The sequence below is a fragment of the Liolophura sinensis genome, chromosome 2 (assembly GCF_032854445.1).
Source record: "Liolophura sinensis isolate JHLJ2023 chromosome 2, CUHK_Ljap_v2, whole genome shotgun sequence".
NCBI classification, from domain to species: Eukaryota; Metazoa; Mollusca; class Polyplacophora; order Chitonida; family Chitonidae; genus Liolophura; species Liolophura sinensis.
Window position 1 is genome coordinate 11,614,607 of NC_088296.1, and position 7,457 is coordinate 11,622,063.

Consider the following 7,457-nt stretch of genomic DNA (forward strand, 5'->3'; position numbering starts at 1 on the left):
GCCAGTGTCTGCATTTATCACAACCTCCCATGTGGTAAAGGACCATGCTTACATTGGCCAGTGTCTACATTCATCACAACCTCCCATGTGGAAAATGACAATACTTACATTGGCCACTGTCTACATTCATCACAACCTCCTATGTGGTAAATGACTGTGCTTACATTGGCCAGTGTCTACATTCATCACAACCTCCCATGTGGTAAATGACCATGCCCACATTGGCCAATGTCTACATTCATCACAACCTCCCATGTGGAAAATGACAATACTTACATTGGCCAATGTCTACATTCATCACGACCTCCCATGCGGTAAATGAATATGCTTACACTGGCCAGTGTCTACATTCGTCACAACCTCTTATGTGGTAAATGACTGCTTACAGTGGCCAATGTCTACATTCGTCACAACCTCCCATGTGGTAAATGACTAAGCTTACATTGGCCAGTTCCTACATTCATCACAAGCTCCTATGTGGTAAATGACTATGCTTGCATTGGCCAACGTGTACATTCATCACAACCTCCCATGTGGTAAATGACCATGCTTACGTTGGTCAATGTCTACATTCATCACAACCTCCCATGTGGTAAATGACTATGCTTACATTGGCCAATGTCTACATTCATCACAACCTCGCATGTGGTAAATGACCATGCTTACGTTGGTCAATGTCTACATTCATCACAACCTCCCATGTGGTAAATGACTATGCTTACATTGGCCAATGTCTACATTCGTCACAACCTCGCATGTGGTAAAGGACCATGCTTACATTGGCCAATGTCTACATTCATCACAACCTCCCATGTGGTAAATCAATATGCTTACACTGGCCAGTGTCTACATTCATCACAACCTCTTATGTGGTAAATGACTATGCTTACATTGGCCAATGTCTACATTCGTCACAACCTTCCATGTGGTAAATGACTATGCTTATATTGGCCAGTGCCTACATTCATCACAACCTCCCATATGGTAAATGACTGCTTCCATTGGCCAATGTCTACATTCATCACAACCTCTCATATGGTAAATGACCATGCTTACATTGGCCAATGTCTACATTCGTCACAACCTCGCATGTGGTAAAGGACCATGCTTACATTGGCCAATGTCTACATTCATCACAACCTCGCATGTGGTAAATGACCATGCTTACATTGGCCAATGTCTACATTCATCACAACCTCCCATGTGGTAAATGACTATGCTTACATTGGCCAATGCCTACATTCATCACAACCTCGCATGTGGGAAATGACTATGCTTACATTGGCCAATGTCTACATTCATCACAACCTCCCATGTGGTAAATCAATATGCTTACACTGGCCAGTGCCTACATTCATCACAACCTCCCATATGGTAAATGACTGCTTCCATTGGACAATGTGTACATTCATCACAACCTCGCAGGTGGTAAATGACCATGCTTACATTGGCCAATGTCTACATTCATCACAACCTCCCATGTGGTAAATAACTATGCTTACATTGGCCAGTGCCACATTCATTACAACCTCCCATGTGGTAAATAACCATGCTTACATTGGCCAGTGCCTACATTCATCACAACCTCCCATATGGTAAATGACTGCTTCCATTGGACAATGTGTACATTCATCACAACCTCGCATGTGGTAAATGACCATGCCTACATTGGACAATGTGTACATTCACCACAACCTCCCATGTGGTAAATGACTATGCTTATATTGGCCAGTGTTTACATTCATCACAACCTCCCATGTGGTAAATGACCATGCTTACATTGCCCAATGTCTACATTCATCACAACCTCCCATGTGGTAAATCACTATGCTTATATTGGCCAGTGTTTACATTCATCACAACCTCCCATGTGGTAAATGACCATGCTTACATTGGCCAATGTGTACATTCATCACAACCTCGCAGGTGGTAAATAACTATGCTTACATTGGCCAATGTCTACATTCGTCACAACCACGCAGGTGGTAAATGACTATGCTTATGTTGGCCAATGTCTACATTCATCACAACTTCCCATGTGGTAAATGACCATGCTTACATTGGCCAATGTCTACATTCATCACAACCTCCCATGCGGTAAATGAACATGCTTACATTGGCCAGTGCCTACATTCGTCACAACCTCTTATGTGGTAAATGACTGCTTACATTGGCCAATGTCCACATTCATCACAACCTCCCATGTGGTAAATGACTATGCTTACATTGGCCGGTGCCTACATTCATCACAACCTCCCATGTGGTAAATGACTATGCTTATGTTGGTCAGTGTCTACATTCATCACAACCTCGCAGGTGGTAAATGACTGTGCTTATGTTGGCCAATGTCTACATTCATCACAACCTCCCATGTGGTAAATGACTGTGCTTACATTGGCCAATGTCTACATTCATCACAACCTCCCATGTGGTAACTGACCATGCTTACATTGGCCAATGTCTACATTCATCACAACCTCCTATGTGGTAAATGACTGCTTACATTGGCCAATGTGTACATTCATCACAACCTCTCATATGGTAAATGACCATGCTTACATTGGCCAATGTCTACATTCATCACAACCTCCTCTGTGGTAAATGACTGCTTACATTGGCCAATGTCTACATTCGTCACAACCTCCTATGTGGTAAATGACTGCTTACATTGGCCAATGTCTACATTTATCATAACCCCCTGTGTGGTAAATGACTATGCTTACATTGGCCAGTGCCTAAATTCATCACAACCTCCCATGGAAATGACCATGCCTACATTGGACAATGTGTACATTCATCACAACCTCGCATGTGGTAAATGACCATGCTTACATTGGCCAATGTCTACATTCATCACAACCTCCCATGTGGTGAATGACTATGCTTACATTGGCCAATGCCTACATTCATCACAACCTCGCATGTGGGAAATGACTATGCTTACATTGGCCAATGTCTACATTCATCACAACCTCCCATGTGGTAAATCAATATGCTTACACTGGCCAGTGTCTGCATTCGTCACAACCTCCCATGTGGTAAATGACTATGCTTACATTGGCCATTGCCTACATTCATCACAACCTCCCATGTGGTAAATGACTATGCTTACAATGGTAAATGCCTACATTCATCACAACCTCGCATGTGGTAAATGACTATGCTTACCTTGGCCAATGTCTACATTCATCACAACCTCCCATGTGGTAAATCAATATGCTTACACTGGCCAGTGTCTACATTCGTCACAACCTCCCATGTGGTAAATGACTATGCTTACATTGGCCATTGCCTACATTCATCACAACCTCCCATGTGGTAAATGACTATGCTTACAATGGTAAATGTCTACATTCATCACAACCTCCCATGTGGTAAATGACCAGGCTTACATTGGCCAATGTCTACATTCATCACAACCTCCCATGTGGTAAATGACCTAAAACTTTGCCTATCACATTTGGCCGGATTCTAAGAGCTGTATTGACCGTAGAAAGTTTTTTTGAAGCTTCTTTGGAAGGTATTTCGATATCCTACTGTTAAAATGTAACTTTCAGCACCCAAAGTTGTGTTTTTTTTACTTTTCTTGGCCTTTAACAATTCCTTTTTTTTGGTGTTTTTAGGTTTTCTGATTGCTTAGTGTTTAATACAGTTCTGAAGAATTTTTCACTTGTATGTATTGGACAGCAGTCAGGGTTATGGGTGAAGGAAACCGCAGAGCACAGTAAACTGCAGAGCATAGGAAACCTCAGAGCATAGGAAATCACAAAACATAGGAAACCATAGAGCATGGGAAACCACAGAGTATAGGGTTTTGCAGAGCATAGGATACCACAAAACATAGGAAACCACATAGCATAGGAAACCACAAAACATAAGAAACCAGAGAGCATAGGAAACCACAGAGCATAGGATACCGCAGAGCATAGGATACCACAAAACATAGGAAACCACAGAGCATAGGAAACCACAAAACATAAGAAACCACAGAGTATAGGAAACCACAGAGCATAGGATATCGCAGAGCATAGGATGCCACAAAACATAGGAAACCACAGAGCAGAGGAAACCACAAAAGATGAGAAACCACAGAGCATAGGAAACCACAGAGCACAGGATACCGCAGAGCATAGGATACCACAAAACATAGGAAACCACAGAGCATAGGAAACTGCAGAACATAGGATACCACTTAGCATAGGATAACACAAAACATAAGAAACCACAGAGCATAGGAAACTACAGAGCATAGGATACCACAAAACATAGGAAACTGCAGAGCATAGGATACCACAAAACATAGGAAACCAAAGAGCATTGGATACCGCAGAGCATAGGATACCACAGAGCATAGGAAACTGCAGAGCATAGGAAACTGCAGAGCATTGTAATGCACAGTATACCATAGACCTCCTGACTTGAAGCTGCAGCCAAAACAAAAAAAGAGCGAGGGCTGGATTTAAACATCCCACCTCAATAGTCAAGGGCTTGATGGTTGCACTGCATCAGTGTTTCAAGTATATATATATATATATATATATATATATATATATATATATATATATATATATATATATGTATATATATATATAATTTCATGAACACGTTTCGTTTCTGACATTTTTTTCTCATAAATAAACTTGTCTTCAAGTTATTTTAGCCATATTTGGGAAGGTCTACCAGCAATATGGTTGGTTGTCAGTTTCATTTACTTCCACCATAATGCTGGCCTATGTCAAATGGAAACATTCTTAAGTACAATGTAGAACTCCAATCAAATTAATGATAAGCCCATATTTTAGGAATGGCGGGAGGGAGAGGATTTTGAAGATCACGATCAACAGGAAACCTTTTTCCCTAGCCAAGTATCCCTCATCGCATCTGAATTCAACTTGTAGCCTCTTTTGTAAGTTACTATTCTGATTCTAGATTGACACTAGCTGACCATTAACGGACTTGACACTAGCTGACCGTTAACGTACTTGACACTAGCTGACCATTAACGGACTTGACACTAGCTGACCATTCACGGAATTGACACTAGCTCAACATTAACGGACTCGACACTAGCTCACCATTAACGAACTTTACACTAGCTCGCCATTAACAGACTTGACACTAGACCACCACTAACGGACTTGACACTAGCTCACCATTATCGGACTTGACACTAGCTCACCATTAACGGACTTGACACTAGCTCACCAATAACGGACTTGGCACTAGCTCACCATTAACGGACTTGACACTAGCTCACCATTAACGGACTTGGCACTAGCTCACCATTAACGGACTTGACACTAGCTCACCATTAACACACTTTTATCAGGCTTAATTTTGGGATCATTCCATCACAATACACGTCACTTTAGGTAATAAGGACCCAGGTAGAGTTTGTCAGGCATAGAATTATTCCTGTGCACCACCATTTTAGGGACAGGCATGTACAATCAATGGAATTACACCCACATGTATGACCGCCCCGATACCACAGTTGGTAGAGCGTCCGCTTCGGGATCCAGGGTCAATCCTGGGTCAAGTCACACCTGAGACCTTAAAAGAGGAAGTTGTAACTCCCTCGCTTGGCGTTCAGCATGAAGGGGATAGTGCAACGACTGGTTGACCTGTATCATTATAATAGCTCGGGCAGGGCGGCTCACTTGCCTCCGATAAGGCTTCTCAGTGAAGCAGCACTAGATAAAAGAGTGGTGGAAATCTGTCCTGCAACAAGGAGACACATAACATGTAATCTAAGGATTCCTTCTTTGTCATATGAAAATTGTTACGTACGACGTTAAACCCCACGCACTTACTCACTCACTCACACCCACGTGTATGTGTTTATTTGGTTGTTCACGATGATAAGGCATTTTTCACATTAACAGTCAGCTTGTGGTAATCCAAAGACTTGTAGCAAGATATGTGTAGGTCTACTGGCAAAGATTTCCACAGGTGACGACCTGCCAAGGCTGGTTTTGAACCCATACTTTGGGTGTTCTGGGAATTGATTTATTTATTTTTGTGTGGGTGTGTTTTACGCCATACTCAAGAATATTTCACTTATACGACAATGGCCAGCATTATGGTGGGAGGAAACGAGGCAGCGCCTGGAGGATACCCACGACCATCCACAGATTGATGTCAGACCTTCTCACGTACGACCGGAGAGGAAGCCATCATGAGCTGGACTTGAACTCACAGCGACCGCACTGGTGAGAGGTTCCTGGGTCATTACGCTGCGCTATCCAGAAATTGAAAAGCATTAGTGCCTTTGTTAACTTGACCACTTGACCTTGCCCCAAAAATTCCATGTAAGTTCAGGTGTGGACTCTGCTGAAAACAGCCATCGCAATACGCTTACGTTTACACATAAGTATGTAAATTCTGGAGTAAACTGAAATAAAACACAATGCTTCATGAACATTAACTCAAAGAACATGGGTCTGACAGCAACCTGCAGATGGGCGTGGTTTTTCCCCGGGCTGTGCCCGGTTTCCTCCCACCATAATGCTGGCCGCCGTCGTATAAGTGAAATATTCTTGAGTACAGCGTAAAACACCCATCAAATAAATCCAATCAAAGAACATCAAGAACAGAAAACTGCATGACCAGAGTGAAATTTGAACTGATGTTTATTTTGTATAGCAATAATATGACAGAGCCATGGTTTTCAGGAAACACTCAGACAGAGGGGAAGGCAAACATCCAGAGCACATCTTGCCTTAATTGTCAGTAATGATTGTCTTACAATGTATAAATAACGCCTCAAAACTTGCCAATAAACGTTTCTAGATATGAGACACCATTTTCTTGAATTTTTGGTTAATAAATGCTTCATTTGTAAAACAGAAGAAAGCAGTAGTAGATTGGCCTAATATTACTACATTTCAGTACTTCAAACTGTTACAAGGAGAGACTGTCAGCGGCCGTTGGCATAAAAAGCTCTTTCACAAAACGTATGAATCATTGAACAGGCAGCTGTTTCTAAAATTTGGGACTTAATAAAATGCCATGTTACACAGCTTTGTACATACTACACACTTGGGCTCCTACATCACTTTGTACTGTCATGACACGATGCCTGTGAACTTCTATCTGTACATCTTATCCCTTCCTTAATAAGTTACCGAGGTTACTAATCCCTTTGGGGTTTGAACTGACAACAATTGTAATCCATACACACATTCGCTGGCAGAGTCTCCACCCTTTCCATTGGCAGATTGCCAGAGCATTCCATTCTGCTGTACTCAATACCTTATGATGTCCAGGAAAGGGAAACACAGCCAAAGGCGTCCTCACACTACTGGATGCTCCCCACGGCCTACCGTTACCTCAATTACATGTACATGTATTGGTACTCATGCCACAGAGATGGGTTTAATCTGAATCCTGGGATCATACCAGTCTTTAACATATATCCAAAGACAAGGTGCAAAACTGCCAATACTTCCTCTCAC